This window comes from Choloepus didactylus, chromosome X, assembly GCF_015220235.1.
Source record: "Choloepus didactylus isolate mChoDid1 chromosome X, mChoDid1.pri, whole genome shotgun sequence".
Lineage (NCBI taxonomy): Eukaryota > Metazoa > Chordata > Mammalia > Pilosa > Megalonychidae > Choloepus > Choloepus didactylus.
Window position 1 is genome coordinate 96,007,597 of NC_051334.1, and position 19,810 is coordinate 96,027,406.

General features: G+C 37.3%; 1 protein-coding gene and 1 pseudogene across 1 annotated transcript in view; one reads left to right on the top strand and one right to left on the bottom strand.

Moving 5' to 3' along the window:
• The window catches only part of APOOL (apolipoprotein O like), a 235,977-nt gene that overhangs the window by 62,083 nt on the left and 154,084 nt on the right, over nt 1-19,810 (top strand). The window lies entirely within an intron of this gene.
• LOC119522264 lies at nt 875-10,300 on the bottom strand (annotated as a pseudogene).

Consider the following 19,810-nt stretch of genomic DNA (forward strand, 5'->3'; position numbering starts at 1 on the left):
GATTTTTTAAAAATTTTTATTGTTTTGCCCTATATGCAATCTAAAATTTCCCCACATTCATATATATGTCAGTGCTGCTAATTACATTCACAATTTGTGTTACCGTTACCACCATCCATTACCAAACATATCCATCATTCCAAATAGGAATCCTGTACATTTTTTACAGGTGTTTTAATTTATTGGATGCATATTAGGTATATATTTCTATTAGAAAAAGAAATAACATTCCTACTTTCCAGACAGAAGACAGTTTATAGAACAAAGCTAACTGTTATTATACAAATGGAATGAATGAACATAAATAAAAGATGAAATACTGATCTTCTATCACATTCATTTGTTTTAAAACTAATCTTTTACAATGAAACATCACTTATTTGAAACTGTGTATAGTTGGAAATTACATAGGTATCTACCAACTCTATGTATTACTTCAGAACTTTACAAAACAATTTTATTGATGATATTTATGTGTGAGAAGAAGAGAAACGTTAACTATATATAACTACCATATTTCAAGGGACACGATTTAACAGTAAAGTTTTTATATCATGACAAGTTTAACTATTAGTTATTTTAGAAATGTTACCTAATCTAGAATGACAGTTATTAAATATTATATATTCCATCCCTAACTCCATTCTAATACTCTATAAACTACATCAAAAAATCTGTGGAAGTTGAAATTTTAACTAAGAAGGAAACTCAGGCTGGTTTTAAGGTTTCTAATATCCACTAAGTTTAGCACCTTTTCCTTTTTACCACAAAGAACCTTCTTTTATGTAAATATAAATTTTAGCTAGAACATATCATTTTCTGATGATGCACCATTACTGTTAATTATATTAAAACCCCATCCCTCATCAGAGTTTTATTTCTCCTCTGCTGTCTCAGCCTCTGAGCACATCCTGTGGGGCACTGCATTAGGACAGCAGACAAAAGCATCTGTTTCGCTTCCCAGTTCTGCCGACTGCTCCAGTGAAGACACACAAGGATAATGGCCTTTTAGCATATCTGGCAATTTGGAATTGTTCTCTTGAAGACGTCGAGAATGTCTCACTGGCATTAGAAACTTCAGCTCTTTAAATATAGAATTTGTTTCATCAAATTGCACCTTCTTTTTTACACTTTACAAGTATGGTGTGGTTGAAACACTGTATTTAATTAAGGATCTCACTCTAGTTTCTTTATTGGGGTTTTTTTTTTTTTTTTTTTTTTAATCATCATTTTATTGAGATATATTCACATACCACGCAGTCATACAAAACAAATTGTACTTTCGATTGTTTACAGTACCATTACATAGTTGTACATTCATCACCTAAATCAATCCCTGACACCTTCATTAGCACACACACAAAAATAACAAGAATAATAATTAGAGTGAAAAAGAGCAATTGAAGTAAAAAAGAACACTGGGTACCTTTGTCTGTTTGTTTCCTTCCCCTACTTTTCTACTCATCCATCCATAAACTAGACAAAGTGGAGTTTGGTCCTTATGGCTTTCCCAATCCCATTGTCACCCCTCATAAGCTACATTTTTATACAACTGTCTTCGAGATTCATGGGTTCTAGGTTGTAGTTTGATAGTTTCAGGTATCCACCGCCAGCTACCCCAATTCTTTAGAACCTAAAAAAGGGTTGTCTAAAGTGTGCGTAAGAGTGCCCACCAGAGTGATCTCTCGGCTCGTTTTAGAATCTCTCTGCCACTGAAGCTTATTTCATTTCCTTTCACATCCCCCTTTTGGTCAAGAAGATGTTCTCCGTCCCACGATTCCGGGTCTACATTCCTCCCCGGGAGTCATATTCCACGTTGCCAGGGAGATTCACTCCCCAGGGTGTCTGATCCCACGTAGGGGGGAGGGCAGTGATTTCACCTTTCAAGTTGGCTTAGCCAGAGAGAGAGGGCCACATCTGAGCAACAAAGAGGCATTCAGGAGGAGACTCTTAGGCACAAATATAGGGAGGCCTAGCCTCTCCTTTGCAGCAACCGTCTTCCCAAGGGTAAAACTTATGGTAGAGGGCTCAACCCATTAAACCACCAGTCCCCTATGTCTGTGGTCATGTTAGCAACCATGGAGGTGGGGTAGGCGAATACCCCTGCATTCTCCACAGGCTCCTCAAGGGGGCACTACATCTTTTTTTTTTTCCTTGTTTTTCTTTTCTTTTTTTTTTTTTTTTTAACTTTCCCTTCTTTTTTAAATCAACTGTATGAAAAAAAAAAGTTAAAAAGAAAACAAACATACAATAAAAGAACATTTCAAAGAGACCATAACAAGGGGGTAAGAAAAAGACAACTAACCTAAGATAACTGCTTAACTTCCAACATGTTCCTACTTTACCCCAAGAAAGTTACCAAATATAGCAACATTTCTGTGAACTTGTTCCTACTATATCCATCAGAAATTAACAGACCATAGTCATTTCTGGGCATCCCCAGAACGTTAAATAGCTTATCTGTTCTTCTTGGATTATTGTTCCCCCTTCCTTAATTGCTCTCTACTGCTAGTTCCCCTACATTCTACATTATAAACCATTTGTTTTACATTTTTCAAAGTTCACATTAGTGGTAGCATATAATATTTCTCTTTTTGTGCCTGGCTTATTTCGCTCAGCATTATGTCTTCAAGGTTCATCCATGTTGTCATATGTTTCACCAGATCGTTCCTTCTTACTGCCGCGTAGTATTCCATCGTGTGTATATACCACATTTTATTTATCCACTCATCTGTTGAAGGACATTTGGGTTGTTTGCATCTCTTGGCAATTGTGAATAATGCTGCTATGAACATTGGTGTGCAGATATCTGTTCGTGTCACTGCTTTCCGATCTTCCGGGTATATACCGAGAAGTGCAATCGCTGGATCGAATGGTAGCTCTATATCTAGTTTTCTAAGGAACTGCCAGACTGACTTCCAGAGTGGCTGAACCATTATACAGTCCCACCAACAATGAATAAGAGTTCCAATTTCTCCACATCCCCTCCAGCATTTGTAGTTTCCTGTTTGTTTAATGGCAGCCATTCTAACCGGTGTTAGATGGTATCTCATTGTGGTCTTAATTTGCATCTCTCTAATAGCTAGTGAAGCTGAACATTTTTTCATGTGTTTCTTGGCCATTTGTATTTCCTCTTCAGAGAACTGTCTTTTCATATCTTTTGCCCATTTTATAATTGGGCTGTCTGTACTACTGTCACTGAGTTGTAGGATTTCTTTGTATATGCAAGATATCAGTCTTTTGTCAGATACATGGTTTCCAAAAATTTTTTCCCATTGAGTTGGCTGCCTCTTTACCTTTTTGAGAAATTCCTTTGAGGTGCAGAAACTTCTAAGCTTGAGGAGTTCCCATTTATCTATTTTCTCTTTTGTTGCTTGTGCTTTGGGTGTAAAGTCTAGGAAGTGGCCGCCTAATACAAGGTCTTGAAGATGTTTTCCTACATTATCTTCTAGGAGTTTTATGGTACTTTCTTTTATATTGAGATCTTTGGTCCATTTTGAGTTAATTTTTGTGTAGGGGGTGAGGTAGGGGTCCTCTTTCATTCTTTTGGATATGGATATCCAACTCTCCCAGCCCCATTTGTTGAAAAGACCATTATGGCTCAGTTCGGTGACTTTGGGGGCCTTATCAAAGATCAGTCGGCCATAGATCTGAGGGTCTATCTCTGAATTCTCAATTCGATTCCATTGATCTATATGTCTATCTTTGTGCCAGTACCATGCTGTTTTGGCAACTGTGGCTTTATAATAAGCTTCGAAGTCAGGGAGTGTAAGTCCTCCCACTTCGTTTTTTCTTTTTTAGAGTGTCTTTAGCAATTCGAGGCATCTTCCCTTTCCAAATAAATTTGATAACTAGCTTTTCCAAGTCTGCAAAGTAGGTTGTTGGAATTTTGATTGGGATTGCATTGAATCTGTAGATGAGTTTGGGTAGAATTGACATCTTAATGACATTTAGCCTTCCTATCCATGAACATGGAATATTTTTCCATCTTTTAAGGTCCCCTTCTATTTCTTTTAGTAGAGTTATGTAGTTTTCTTTGTATAGGTCTTTTACATCTTTGGTTAAGTTTATTCCTAGGTACTTGATTTTTTTAGTTGCTATTGAAAATGGTATCTTTTTCTTGAGTGTCTCTTCAGTTTGTTCATTTCTAGCATATAGAAGCATTACTGACTTATGTGCATTAATCTTGTATCCCGCTACTTTGCTAAATTTGTTTATTAGCTCTAGTAGGTGTATCGTCGATTTCTCAGGGTTTTCTAGATATAAGATCATATCATCTGCAAACAATGACAGTTTTACTTCTTCTTTTCCAATTTGGATGCCTTTTATTTCTTTGTCTTGCCGGATTGCCCTGGCTAGCACTTCCAGCACAATGTTGAATAACAGTGGTGACAGCGGGCATCCTTGTCTTGTTCCTGATCTTAGAGGAAAGGCTTTCAGTCTCTCACCGTTGAGTACTATGCTGGCTGTGGGTTTTTCATATATGCTCTTTATCATGTTGAGGAAGTTTCCTTCAATTCCTACCTTTTGAAGTGTTTTTATCAAAAAGGGATGTTGGATTTTGTCAGATGCTTTTTCAGCATCTATTGAGATGAACAATTGATTTTTCCCTTTCGAGTTTTTAATGTGTTGTAATACATTGATTGTTTTTCTTATGTTGAACCATCCTTGCATGCCTGGAATGAACCCCACTTGGTCATGGTGTATGATTTTTTTAATGTGTCTTTGGATTCGATTTGCAAGTATTTTGTTGAGGATTTTTGCATCTATATTCATTAGGGAGATTGGCCGGTAGTTTTCCTTTTTTGTAGCATCTTTGCCTGGTTTTGGTATTAGATTGATGTTAGCTTCATAAAATGAGTTAGGTAGTGTTCCATTTTTTTCAATGTTTTGAAAGAGTTTGAGTAAGATTGGTGTCAGTTCTTTCTGGAAAGTTTGGTAGAATTCCCCTGTGAAGCCATCTGGCCCTGGGCATTTATTTGTGGGAAGATTTTTGATGACTGATTGGATCTCTTTGCTTGTGATGGGTTGGTTGAGGTCTTCTATTTCTTCTCTGGTCAGTCTAGGTTGTTCATATGTTTCCAGGAAATTGTCCATTTCTTCTACATTATCCAGTTTGTTGCCATACAGTTGTTCATAATATCCTCTTATAATTTTTTTAATTTCTTCAGGATCTGCAGTTATGTCACCTTTTTCATTCATTATTTTGTTTATATGGGTCTTCTCTTTTTGATTTTGTCAGTCTAGCTAGGGGCTTGTCAATCTTGTTGATCTTCTCAAAGAACCAACTTTTGGTGATATTTATGCTCTCTATTGTTTTTTTGTTCTCTATGTCATTTATTTCTGCTTTAATCCTTGTTATTTCTTTTCTTGTACTTGGTTCAGGATTGGTTTGCTGTTCATTTTCTAGCTTCTTCAGTTGATCCATTAGTTCTTTGATTTTGGCTCTTTCTTCCTTTTTAATATATGCGTTTAGTGCTATAAATTTCCCCCTTAGCACTGCTTTTGCTGCATCCCATAGGTTTTGGTATGTTGTGTTCTCATTTTCATTCGTCTCTATATATTTAGCAATTTCTCTTGCTATTTCTTCTTTAACCCACTGATTGTTTCGGAGTGTGTTGTTTAACCTCCAGGTATTTGTGATTTTTCTAAGTCTCTGATGGTTATTGACTTCTAATTGTATTCCATTGTGGTCAGAGAATGTGCTTTGAATAATTTCAATCTTTTTAAATTTATTGAGGCTTGTTTTATGTCCCAGCATATGATCTATTCTGGAGAAAGTTCCGTGAGCACTAGAAAAGTATGTGTATCCTGGTGATTTGGGATGTAATGTCCTGTATATGTCTGTTAAATCTAATTCATTTATCAGATTGTTTAGGTTTTCAATTTCCTTATTGGTCTTCTGTCTGGTTGATCTATCTATAGGAGAGAGTGATGTGTTGAAGTCTCCCACAATTATTGTGGAAACATCAATTGCTTCCTTTAGTTTTGCCAGTGTTTCTCTCATGTATTTTGTGGCACCTTGATTGGGTGCATAGACATTTACGATTGTTATTTCTTCTTGCTGAATTGCCCCTTTTATTAGTATGTAGTGGCCTTCTTTGTCTCTCAAAACATCCCTGCATTTGAAGTCTATTTTATCTGAGATTAATATTGCTACACCTGCTTTCTTTTGGCTGTAGCTTGCATGAAATATTTTTTTCCATCCTTTCACTTTCAGTTTCTTTGTGTCCCTGTGTCTAAGATGAGTCTCTTGTATGCAACATATTGATGGTTCATTTTTTTTGATCCATTCTGCGAATCTATATCTTTTAATTGGGGAGTTTAATCCATTTACATTCAACGTTAAAACCGTGAAGGCATTTCTTGAATCGGCCATGTTATCCTTTGGTTTATGTTTGTCATATTTTTCCCTCTCTCTATTAATATCCTTTATTGTACCCATACCGAATCTCTTTAGTACTGAACCTTTCTCCAAGTCTCTCTGTCCTGTCTTTGTTTCTCTGTCTGTAGGGCTCTCTTTTGTATCTCCAGTAGGGCAGGTCTCTTGTTAGCAAATTCTCTCAGCATTTGTTTGTCTGTGAAAAATTTAAGCTCTCCCTCAAATTTGAAGGAGAGCTTTGCTGGATAAAGTATTCTTGGCTGGAAATTTTTCTCACTCAGAATTTTAAATATATCGTGCCACTGCCTTCTTGCCTCCATGGTGGCTGCTGAGTAGTCACTACTTAGTCTTATGCTGTTTCCTTTGTATGTGGTGAATTGCTTTTCTCTTGCTGCTTTCAGAACTTGCTCCTTCTCTTCTGTGTTTGACAGTGTGATCAGTATATGTCTCGGAGTGGGTTTATTTGGATTTATTCTATTTGGAGTTCGCTGAGCATTTATGATTTGTGTATTTATGTTGTTTTGAAGATTTGGGAAGTTTTCCCCAACAATTTCTTTGAATACTCTTCCTAGACCTTTACCCTTTTCTTCCCCTTCTGGGACACCAATGAGTCTTATATTCGGACGTTTCATATCATCTATCATATCCCTGAGGTCCATTTCGATTTTTTCAATTTTTTTCCCCATTCTTTCTTTTATGCTTTCATTTTCCATTCTGTCATCTTCCAGGTCACTGATTCGTTGTTCAACTTACTCTAGTCTTGTACTGTGAGTGTCCAGAATCTTTTTAATTTGGTCAACAGTTTCTTTAATTTCCATAAGATCATCCATTTTTTTATTTAGTCTTGCAATGTCTTCTTTATGCTCTTCTAGAGTCTTCTTGATTTCCTTCATATCCCGTACTATGGTCTCATTGTTCATCTTTAGTTCTTTGAGTAGCTGCTCTAGGTGCTGTGTCTCTTCTGGTCTTTTGATTTGGGTGCTTGGGCTTGGGTTATCCATATCGTCTGGTTTTTTCATATGCTTTATAATTTTCTGTTGTTTTTGGCCTCGTGGCATTTGCTAAACTTGATAGGGTTCTTTTAGGGTTTGTAGACCTATTGAAGTCCTTATCTCTAATTTATCAGATCTACAGCTTCGTGGAGTACACTTTCTCTAACTAACCAGCAGGTGGCGTCCACGAGCCACCTGTTCTCCACAAGCCAGTTCTCCCCTGCTTAGCCTTTTTGGTGAGTGGGGGAGTGAGTCTTGTGGGGCCCAATTGGTGTACCAAGCTTGCGTGTGTAGTTGGTGTTGCCTGCCCTGTATGTGGGGCGTGTTTCTGGGCAGTCGGGGAGGGGGGGTGGCCCTAACAATCAAATCTCCCTGGTGATCCTAGAGTTTTAAAGCTGCTGCAATAGTCTAATCCTTCAGTTCAGTCCTGCCACAGTTTGTCTCTGCCACTGACCCACAAGTCTTTGGTATTGGCGTATGACTCCTGAGACTTGCAAGTGGGCCCCTCTTCCAGGCTGTGCACCCTGGGTCCTCTGTTGAGGGATGACTGTGCTATGTCACAGGTGAGTGCCGTCCCCCGAGGGCAGTTCTGGGCTGCTGGGCTGTGTAGGGAGGCTCCCAGTCTGCTCAAATGATGGCTGAATGGGGCTTTGTTAATTCACACTGCTCCACCTTCCCAGCTCTGGGCCAATCAGCTGAGGTTGCAGGGAAGGCTAATGTCCACGCCCAGTTTTGTGGTGTGTGCCTGTTATTTGAAGCACTTCCGTCACACTGGGTTGTCTGGGGCTGCTCTGGGCTATGGGGCTGGCGATGGGCAGGAGTGTTTCCTGTCCACCAGGATGGTGGCTGTGAGCGGACACCCCCCTTTACTTGGGAAGTTGTGGTGTTTAGTGAATTTTCTCAGCCACTGGATTATTGCCTTTTGTCTCAGAGCTCTCTTAGTTCTGCTCTTGACTTGACGTGCCCAAATTGCAATTCTTTGAAGCTTTCTGTATTGGGCTTCTTAGAGTAATTGTTTTAGAAAAGGAAAAAAGGATTAAAAAAAAAAAAAAAAAAGGGCCCTCCTCAGAGATCTAATGGGTTATTGAAATGCTAATAGACAAAGCAACCAGGGCCATTAAGGAAAGGTCCACAGGGCAGAGAGATCAGCTTTTCTTCGGGATTTGCATATGCGCCTCAAGGCCTGAGCTCCGCCCTTCCCCTTTCTGTGTTCACCAGAACTCCAGAAATCCTCTGCTTTTATTTTGGAGTTTTTCGTGTTATTTTTTTTTTTCTATGCCTGTCTCCTCTCTGCTGGGCTGGCAGCTCTCAGATTCTCTGGTGTCTGGTCTCAGTCTATCTATGGTTGGAGTCTGGATCAGTAGAATGAGTTTCCGAGAAGGGCTACCACTGCAGTTCTCCCTTCTCCTTCCCGGAGCTGGCAGCCCCTCCTCCCATGGGACTGAGCCTGGCAGGGAGGGGCACGGGTCCCCTGGCCGCAAAAACTTACAGATTTCGCTGATCTCAGCAGTTCGACATTTTCATGAGTGTTGTATGAATTATGCCCCAAGACAGATTGCTCTGTGGTGTCCAGTCCATGCAGTTCCTGGCTTTTTACCTACTTTCCTGGAGGAGTAACTAAAACTTACAGCTCACCAGTCTGCCATCTTGCCCCGCCTCCCTCTTTATTGGGGTTTTTAGCATCACTGACGGGCTCTTTTGTCCTCTTGTTCATTTTCAGTCTGAAATATCACATTTTTAGGTTGTTTATTTTTCATTTCTAGTTTTCCTGGCTCTAGGTTAACACCTATATTATCAGTATTGACTTGGATTTCTTCTGTGGCTGCACAAGCCTTGGGCTTTTCTCCAAAATTAAGTTCTAATTTATTCTTCAGTGTTAGAATATCTACATTTGCATGTTGCATCTCTTCAATAGGCTGAGCCCCTGTCAGAATGGTTTCTCATAGATCGTGATAATGTTTTCAGTAGGACCTGTAATTGATTCAAGACGTACAAGGCATATCCCATATTTAAGTTTTTTGGCATCTGGAATATTTTTAACCGGGTCATTCAGTGTGGCCAACATTTCTTCTTTTGAGCATCCCTCATTAATTAGGTTCAGGCATTCAGAAAATGTCATGTTTACTTTTTCAGTAAATGGTCTCTGCTCGTCTTCTTCTGCCATGATAGTCCAGAAAGACCCAACAGGGTTTTCATCTTGTCCTTCAGGTTCTAGCTGGGTAAGTATAGAGCTAGAAGGCCTTTTCAGCACTCTTCCTCTGCCAGCTTTGCGCTCAGTCAGATGGATTCTTCTCTCCTCTGCATTTTCTTTGGGCTGAGCCGATCTAACAAAGGTTGCTTGGGCTACAGTTTGTCTTTGCTGATTAGTGGTTTTGGACTTTTCTATCAGTTTGGTGTTAGAAGATGAAGTTGGCCTGGTTATAATTTCAGAGCCCAGGTTTCTTGATGATGTCTCATTTCTTTTTTTGTCTTGAGAAGAACTGGTTTTGACCCTAGATAAATCTGTTTTTAACTGTAGTAATCAATTTCCATCTGGACTCTAACACTGGCAGAAGTTCTGCTGACATCCTGTTTCTCCTTGTCCTGGCTATTACTGTGGTGACTTCTAATAGGAGGTCATACAAAGCTGTCGGTCCTGACATGCAGTGCTCACAAATTTTGTGGTAGCTCTGTTTGAGGTGCTGTTACTTTTCACTCTTACACTGCTGGTGTTTAAAGGCTGAGGCTCTGTGGCTTCAGAGACAGTAGCTGAAAGTTTCCAAGTTGTGGCAGAACTCACATCTTTGACTTGCAGAGGTTTTCTAAATGAATTCACCTTAGACTGAATAATTTGGCCATGATAAGATCCCAGCAGCACAGGACTCTTAGGAATGTTAGCAGCATCTTGCTTCAGTTTTTCTGTAGTCATTTGGTTTTCTTTACTTTTTTTGTTTTAAGTGAATCGCCTGGGTAAATGTCATACATTGATTTTGGGGATCATCTTTAATTGGCAACAACTGTAGAGGTTGATTATTATCCTCAAAATTACATGTATCAACTGCTATAGTTGAATTGGTTAAGTCAGAAGGTTTTAAAGGAATACATTTTTTTCCATCCTTATATTATTTTTGCTTTCTGTAGATCTTTTGGCATTTTCTTCATCACCATTTTTAAGTTCCAGAACTTTTGTCCTTTCTTGGACCTGGTGTTCAGATGTCATCATTCTCCAATCTCTGGATAATATCTGATCTTCCTCTTTGTTTACAAAAAGTGTTTTCCTTCTAAAAGAAGTTCCTTGAGGGTTTGTCTTCTTTGTTCTCAGAGTGCGGCCGGGCCTTCTGACTGGGTGGCGGCTGCAGGTCACGGGGCAAGGCTGGGAGGCTCATGGCAGCCCCGAGGCGGGCTTGGCGGACCCACCCACAGCCTGCAGCCACCCACCCTGGCCTCAGGAATCCTGTACATTTTAATCCGTAACTTCCCATTCCCTATCCCCACCTTGTACCCCTATAACCTATATTCTACATTCTGACTCTATGAGTTTGCTTATTCTAATTGCTTCAAGTGAGATCATACATATTTGACCTTATATGTATGGCTTATCACTCTCAACCTGATGTCTTCAAGGTTCATCCATGTTGTTGCCTGTTATCAGGAAGTCATTTGTTTCTATGGCTGAATAACATTCCATCATATGTATATGCCACATTTGATTAATCCATTCTTCAGTTGATGGACATTTGGATTGCATCCATCTTTTGGCAATTGTGAATAATGATGCTATGAACAGCAGTAGGCAAATATCTGTTTGAGTCCCTGCTTTCAATTCTTCTGGGTCTATTCCTAGTTGTGGGATTGCCAGGTCATATGGTAGTTCTATATTAGCTTTCTGAGGAACCACCAAACTGTTTCCACAGTGGCTGCATCATTTTACATTGCCAAGAGCAATGAATAAGTGTTACTATTTCTCCACATCCTCTCCAATACTTGTTATTTTCCATTTTAAAAAAAAGCAGCCATTCTAATGGCTGTGAAGTGGTATCTCATTGTGGTTTTGGTTTGCATTTCCCTGATTGCTAATAATGTTGAGCATCTTTTCATGTGCTTTCTGGCCATTTTGTATATCTTATTTGGAGAGATGTCTAGTTAAGTCTTTTGACCATTTTTTAATTACATTGTTTCTTTATATATTCTAGATAATAAAACTTTATCAGATATGTGGTTTCCAAATATTTTCTCCCATTGTGTAGGTTGTCATTTTATTTTCATGATAAAGTCCTTTCAAGCACAAATGATTTTAATTTTAAGGAGGTCCCATTGATCTACTTTTTCTTCTCTTGCTTGTGCTTTGGGTGGAAAGTCTAAGAAACCATTGCCTAATGCAAGGTCCTGAACATGCCTCCCTAGATTTTTTTCTAGGAGTATGCTAGTTCTAGCCCTTAGATTATGGTCTTTGATCCATTTTAAATTAAATTTTGGACATGGTATGCGGTAGGGGCCCTCGTTTTTTTGGCAATGGATATCCAGTTTTCCCAGCACCATTTGTTGAAGAGAATTGTTCTTTCTCACTTGAGTGGTCTTTGCCCCTTATCAAAAATCAGTTGGCCAAAATGTGATTGTTGATTTCTGAGCTCTCAATTTGATTCCATTGCTCTGTATGTCTGTCCTTGTGCCAGTACCATGCTGTTTTGATTACTGAGGCTTTGTAGTAAGTTTTAAGATTTGTCAGTGTGAATCCTCCAACTTCACTCTTCTTTTTCAAGATGGCTTTAGCTATTTTCGGCCCCTTACCCTTCCATATAAATTTGACAATTGGCTTTTCCATTTTTGCAAAGAAGATTGTTGTAATTTTGTTTGTGATTGCACTTAATCTGTACATTGCTTTGGGTAGGCTTGACCTCTTAATGATATTTAGTCTTCCAATCAATGAATGCAGAATGTCCTTCCATTTATTTAGGTCTTCTTTTATTTCTTTTAGCAATATTTTCTAGCTGTCTGTGGACAGGTCCTTTACATTCTTGGTTAAATTTATTCTTAGATATTTGATACTTTTAGTTGCTATTTTGATTGGAATTTTTTTCTTGATTTCTTCTTCTGATTGTTAATTGCATGTGAATAGAAACACTACTGACTTTTGGATATTGATCTTGTACCCCGCCACATTGCAGAATTCATTTATTAGCTCTAGGAGATTTGTGGTGGTTTTCTCAGGATTTTCAGTATATAGTACACCTGCAAACAGGGAAAGTTTTACTTCTTCCTTTCCAATTTGGATGCCTTTTATTTCTTTTTTTTTTGCCTCATGGCTGCAGCAAGAACTTGCAGTACAATCTTTAATTACAGTGTTGACAGTGGGATCCTTCCCTTGTTCCTGATCTTAGAGGGAAAGCTTTCAGTCTTTCATCATTAGGTGGGATTTTAGCTAAGGGCTTTTCATACATGATTTTATCATTTTGAGGAAGTTTCCATCTATTCCTATTCTGTTTTTATCAAGAAGGGCTGCCAGATATTGTAAAATGCGTTTTCTACATCAATTGGGATGATCAGGTGTTTTTTTTTTTTTTTCCCCTCATGTTAGTATGGTGTATTACAGTAATTGATTTTCTTATATTCCAATCTTACATACCAGAAATAAATTCCACTTGGTCATAGTATATAATCATTTTATTATGCTATTGTATTTGTTTTGTTAGTATTTTGTTGAGGATTTTTGCATATATATTCATAAGTGATATTTGTCTGTCTTTTTCTTCTGGTATCTTTATTTGGCTTTGGTATGAGGGTGATGTTGGTCTCATAGAATGAATTAGGGAGTGTTCTCTCCTCTTCAATTTTTTGGAAGAGATTGAGCAGAATTGGAGTCAGTCTTCTTGGAATGTTTGGTAGAATTCCCTGTGAAGACATCTCGTCTGAAATTTTCTTTATTGGGAGGTTTTTGTTTACAGATTCAATCTCTTTTCTTGGAATTGGTTTGTTGAGATCTTCTGTTTCCTCTTGAGTCAGTGTGTATGTAGTTTGTGTGTTTCCAAGAATTTGTACATTTCATCTAGGTTATCTAATTTATTGGCATGGAGTTGTTCATAGTATCCTCTTGTATTCCTTTTTATTTCTGGGAGGTTGGTTATAATGTCCCCCCTTTCAGTTTTGATTTTAGTTGTTTATATTCTCTCTCTTTTTTTGTTTGTCAGTCTAGCTAATGGTTTTTCAATTTTATTGATCTTTTTAAAGAACCAACTTTTGGTTTTAACTCTATTCTTTTTTGTTTTCTATTTCATTTATCTCCACTCTAATCTTTGTTTCCTTCCTTCTGCACCTTTTTTTCTAGTTGTTTTTTCTTCTTTTTCTAGTTCTTCCAATTTTGCAGTTAGAACATTGATTTGAAAACTTTTTTCTTTTTTAATGTAAGCATTCAGAGCTATAAATTTCCCTGCCAGCACTAATTTCAGTGTATCCCATAGGTTTTTGTATGTTGTATTTTCATTTTCAGTTGCCTCAAGGTATTTCCTAATTTTGCTTGTGAATTTTTTTTAAATGCATTTTTATTGTGAACTTTAACATGTATACATAACAGTGATAATTTTCAAAGTACAATTTAACAAGTAGTTAGCAAATTTCAAGGAATGCCATGAGTCACAGTTCCACAACTTCAGCTATTTCCATTATTGTAAAATATAACATATATATATATATATATATATATATATATATATATATATATATGGAAAGGTGGTAACTTTCAATGTACAGGTCAATAAGCAGTTATATAGATAAGTTCAAGAATTGCTATGGGTTACAGTTCCAGTTTCTGTTCTTTCCTTATTATGCAATATAGGGTATATACAGAAAGATGAAGACTTTCAAAGCACAATTCAGCAAGTAGCTATAGAGTAAATTTCAAAGGATGTTATAGTTTACAATTCTACCATGTCATTTACATCCTTCCAGCTATTCCAACACCACAGCATCTAAAAATATACATACATATTTATGAAAAGTTTCAGTATTCATATACCTTTGTGAAATCTTATCTATTTGTTTCTACCCCTTCCTCTCATGTAATCATTTTCTCCATTTTCAGGGGTGTCTAGGCAGTGAGCACCCTAACTTGTTCATATTGAAAGGGGGTGTCAACAGTATGGGGAAGGGGGATGCATCTGATTGTAGTTAAAAGAGGCTGTTGCATCTGTGTTCTAAGACTTGATTGGCATAGGAACACTCTGGTAGATTTAAGTTTCTGAGAGATAAAACTTACTGAATTTTTTATACAATCTCAGAGACCTAGGTATCTGGGGACTACTTTTGGTATGGGCATGGCATATTGTTGCCATTTGGGATTTCTAGCCGGAGCTTGCATGAGGAAACATCCAGGATTGCCTCTCGACTCTTTGAGATCTCTCAGCCACTGTGACCTCAGCTTGTTACTTTTTTCCCCCCTCTTTTGGTCAAGTAGGCATTTTCAGTCACTTGCTGCCAGGGCCAGATTCACTCCTGGGAATTACATCCCACGTCACCAGGGAGATTCATTTTCCTGGAAGTAATGTTCCTCATGGTGGGGAGGTTAATGAATTTATTTGCCGAGTTGGGCTTAGAGACGAAAGGCCGCATCTGAGCAACAAAAGAGGTTCCCTGGAAGTGCCTCTTAAGACTAATTATAGGAGGGCTCAGTCTCCCATTCACAACCCTAAGTTTCACAAGAGCAAGTGTCAAGTCAAGGGCTTGATTTATTAACTAGGGGCTTCCTAATTACACTTAATATATATTCTATCTGATGGTAAACAGTCAGCTTCTTACATTATCTTCACTGAGTTGTACAATTATCACTCTCAACTTTAAACAATTATCATAACATAATATGTCCCAGAGCTCTTATCAGCTGCTAATTATTCATCTGTAGTATTAGTGTAATGTTAGTAAGATATGTAAAAGGTAGTTTTCCATATACCACTCCGTTGTTAACCCTCTGCACCAGTGTCATACCTTGTAAGTGTGTAATGCTAGCACTTATTTAGGTTTGTGGTACTACTCTGTTGGGCTGCATGCCTTTAACAACCATTTGCAAACATGTTCACCTTCAGTGCATCACTGATACTTATAATCCCATTAATGAACTATAGTCACACCTGACCATTCCCATACCATTAAGTTCACCATCATTATACCTGTACATATTAGATTATCATTCCCCCTTCACTAGCTTCTGTATATCTCTAGGTCCCCTATATTCTACATTATAAGACACTTACTTTACATTTTTCAAGGAGTTCACATTAGTGGTAACACAATATATCTCCTTTTCTGTCTGGCTTATTTCACTCAGCATTATGTCTTCAGGGTTCATCCATGTTATGTTTCATGACCTGTTTCCTTCTTAACTGCTGCATAGTATTCCATGCTATGTATATACCACATTTTGTTCATCCACTCATCCGTTGAAGGACATTTGAATTGTTTCCATCGGTTGGCAATTGTGAACAATGTAGCTGTGAACATTGTTTTGCAGTTATCTGTTTGTGTCACTACTTTCAGATCTTCTGGGTATATACCGAGAAGTGAAATTGCTGGATCATAGGGTAACTTGATATGTTTTCCTGAGGAACTGCCAAACTGTCTTCCAGAGTGGCTGTACCATTAAACAGTCCCACCAGCAATGAATAAGGGTTCAAACTTCTCTACATCCTCTCCAGCATTTGTAGTTTCCTGTTTGCTTTATGGCAACCATTCTTATTGGTATGAGATGATACCTCATTGTTGTCTTGATTTGCATCTCCCTAATAGCTAGTAAGAATGAACCTTTTTTTCCTGTGTTTTTTAGCCCCTTGTATTTCCTCTTCGGAGAAATGTCTTTTCATATCTTTTGCCCTTTTTATAATTGGGCTGTTTCTACTATTCTCATTGAATTGTAGGATTTCTTTATATATGCAAGATATCAGTCTCTTATTAGATACATGGTTCCCAAATATTTCCTCCCATTGTGTTGGCTGCCTCTTCACCTTTTTGACAAATTCCTTTGAGGTACAGAAGCTTTTGATTTTGAGGCATTCCATTGATCTATTTTTTCTTTCATTGCTTGTGCTTTGGATGTAAGGTCTTAGGAGCAACCTCCTAATACTAGGTCTTGAAGAGGTTTCCCTGCATTATCTTTTAGGAGTTTTATGGTACTGTCTCTTTTACTAAGGTCTTTGATCCAGTTTGAGTTTTTTTTAATAAGGTGTGAGGTAGGAATCCTCTTTGTTTTGGATATGGATATCCAGTTCTCCCCGCCTCATTTGTTACTTGTTAAAGAGACTATTCTGTCCCATTTCAGTGGATTTGGGGGCCTTATCAAAAATCACATGACCATAGATCTGGGTTCTCTTTCCAAATTCTCAATTCAATTTCATTGATCATTATGTCTATCTTTGTGCCAATACCATGCTGTTTTGACTACTGTGTCTTTATAGTAGGCTTCATTGTCAGGAAGTGTAAATCCACCCACTTGGTTTTTCTTTTTTAGAATGTTTTTAGCAATGTGATGTCCCTTTCCCTCCAAATAAATTTGATAAGTTTTTCCAAGTATGAAGAGGAGGTTGTTGGAATTTTGCTTGGAATTGTATTGAATCTGTAGATCAGTTTGGGTAGAATTGACATCTTAGTAAAGTTTAGCCTTCTTATTAATGTACACAGAATATCTTTCCACCTCTTTAGGTCCCATTTTATTTCTTTTAGTACAGTTATGTAATTTTCTGTTTAGAGTTCTTTTATATCCTTGGTTAAATTTATTCTTAGGTACTTGGTTTTTTTAGTTTCTGTTGTGACTGGAATCTTTTTTTTTTTTTTTGAGTGTCTCTTCAGTTAGGTCATTTCTAGTGTATAGGAACATTACTGACCTATATGCATTAATCTTGTATCTCACCACTTTGCTGAATTTCTTTTCTAGCTCAGGTAGCTGTGTCCTCCATTTTTCAGGGTTTTTCAAATACAAGATCGTGTCATCTGCAAATGATGACAGTTTTACTTCTTCTTTTCCCATTTGGATGCCTTTTATTTTGTCTTGCCAGATTGCTTTGGCTAGAACTAGCACAATGTTGAATAATAGTTGTGACAGCGGGCATCTTTGTCTCATTCCTGATCTTAGAGGGAAGGTTTTCAGTCTCTCACCATTGAATACTATTCTTGCTGTGGGTTTTTCATATATGCCCTTTATCATATTGAGGAATTTTCCTTCAATTCCTACCTTTTGAGGTGTTTTGTTTTTTTAAATGATGTTGAATTTTGTTGAATGATTTTTCTGCATATATCGAGATGATCGTTTGATTTTTTCCTTTTGATATGTTAATGTGTTGTATTACATTGATTGATTTTCCTATGTTGAACCACCCTTGCTTGCCTGGGATAAACCCCACTTGTTCATGGTGTATGATTTTTTTAATGTGTTTTTATTCGATTTGCAATAATTTTGATAGGAATTTTTGCATCTATATTCTTAGGGAGATTGGCCTGTAGTTTTCATTTCTTATAGCATCATTATCTGGTTTTGGTATTAGAGTGATGTTGGCTTCATAAAATGAATTAGGTATAGTGTTCCGTTTTATTCAGCTTTTGAAAGAGTGTGAGTTGGAATGGTTTTTTTTTTTTTTTTTTTTTTTTTTTTGGAAAGTTTGGCAAAATTCCCTTATGAAGTCATCTGGCCCTGTGCTTTTATTTGTAGGAATCTTTTTGATGACTGATTGGATCTCTTGTGATTGGTTTTTTGAGGTCTTCTGTTTCTTCTCTGGTCAGTCTAGGTTCTTTGTGTGTTTACAGAAAATTATCCATTTCCTCTAAATTGTCTAGTATGTTGGTGTACAGTTGCTCATGGTGTCCTTTTATAATTTTTTAAGATTTCTTTAGGATCCACAGTAATGTTCTCCATCTCATTTATTATTTTACTTACTTGGATCTTCTGTCTTTTTGACTTTGTCAGTCTAGGTAAGGGTTTGTCCATCTTGTTAATCTCAAAGAACCAACTTTTGCTTTTGTTTATTCTCTTTATTGTTTTTTTTTTTTTTGGTTTCCATATCATTTATTTCTGCTTTAATCCTTGTTATTTCTTTTCTTCTACTTGTTTTAGGGTTAGTTTGTTGATCATTTTCTAGATTCTTCAGTTGTTCCATTAGTTCTTTGATTTTAGTTCTTTCTTCCTTTTTAATGTATGCATTTAGAGCTATAAATTTCCCCCTCAGTACCACCTTTGCTGCATCCCATAAGTTTTGATATGTTGTGTTCTCATTTTCATTAGTCTCTAAATATTTAGCAATTTCTCTTGCAATTTCTTCTTTGACCCCCTGATTGTTTAAGAGTGTGTTCTTTAACCTCCAGATATTTGAGAATATTCTAGATCTCTGATTGTTATTGACTTCTAGTTGTATTGCATTGTGGTCTGAGAATGTGCTTTGAATAATTTCAGTGTTCTTAAAGTTACTGAGGCTTGTTTTATGCCCCAGCATATAATCTAGCCTGAATAATGTTCCATGAGTACTAGAGAAGAATGTATATCCTGGTAATTTGGGATGTAATCCTGTATATATGTCTGTGAAGTCTAATTTGTTTATCACATTGTTTATATTCTCATTTTCATTATTGTTCTTCTGTTTGGTTGATCTATGTATAGGAGAGAGTGGTGTATTGAAGTCTCCGACAATTGTTGTTTCCTTCAGTTTTGCCAATATTTCTCTCATGTGCTTTGGAGCACCTTGATTGGGTACATAAACATTTATGGTTGTTATTTTTTCTTGTTGAATTGTCCATTTTATTAGTATATTGCATCTTTTGCCTCTGATGATATCCTTGCTTTGAAAGTCTATTTTATCTGAGATTAGTATTGCTACTCCTACTTTCTTTTGCCTGTGGCTTGCATGGATTATTTTTTTCCATCCTTTCACTTTTGATCTCTTTGTTGCTGGGGCTGAGATGAATCTCTTGTAAACAGCATATTGATGATTCATATTTTTAATCCATTCTGCCAATCTGTGTCTTTTAATTGGGGAGTTTAATCCATTCACATTCAATGTTATTACTGTGAATGCAGTTCTTGCATTAGCTGTTATGTCCTTTGGTTTTTATATGTCAGATCTATTTTTCCCCCCCTCTCTTTATTTCCTTTAAGTTACCCTTACGAATACTCTTCAGTTCTCTGCCCTTCTCCAGGCCTCTCTCTCCTGTCTTTTTTTTCTTAGCTGGTAGGAAACTCTTTAGTATTTCTTGTACGGCAGGTCTCTTGTTACCAAATTCTCTTGGAATTTTGAAAATTTTAAGCTCTCCCTCAATTTTGAAGAAGAACTTTGCTGGATAAAGAATTCTTGGCTGGCATTTTTTCTCTTTCAGAATATTAAATATGACATATTTAACATGTCATACCACTGCCTTCTCTACTCCGTGGCTCCTGCTGAATAGTCAGTACTTAGTCCTTTGTTTTTTCCTTTGTATGTGGTGAATTGCTTCT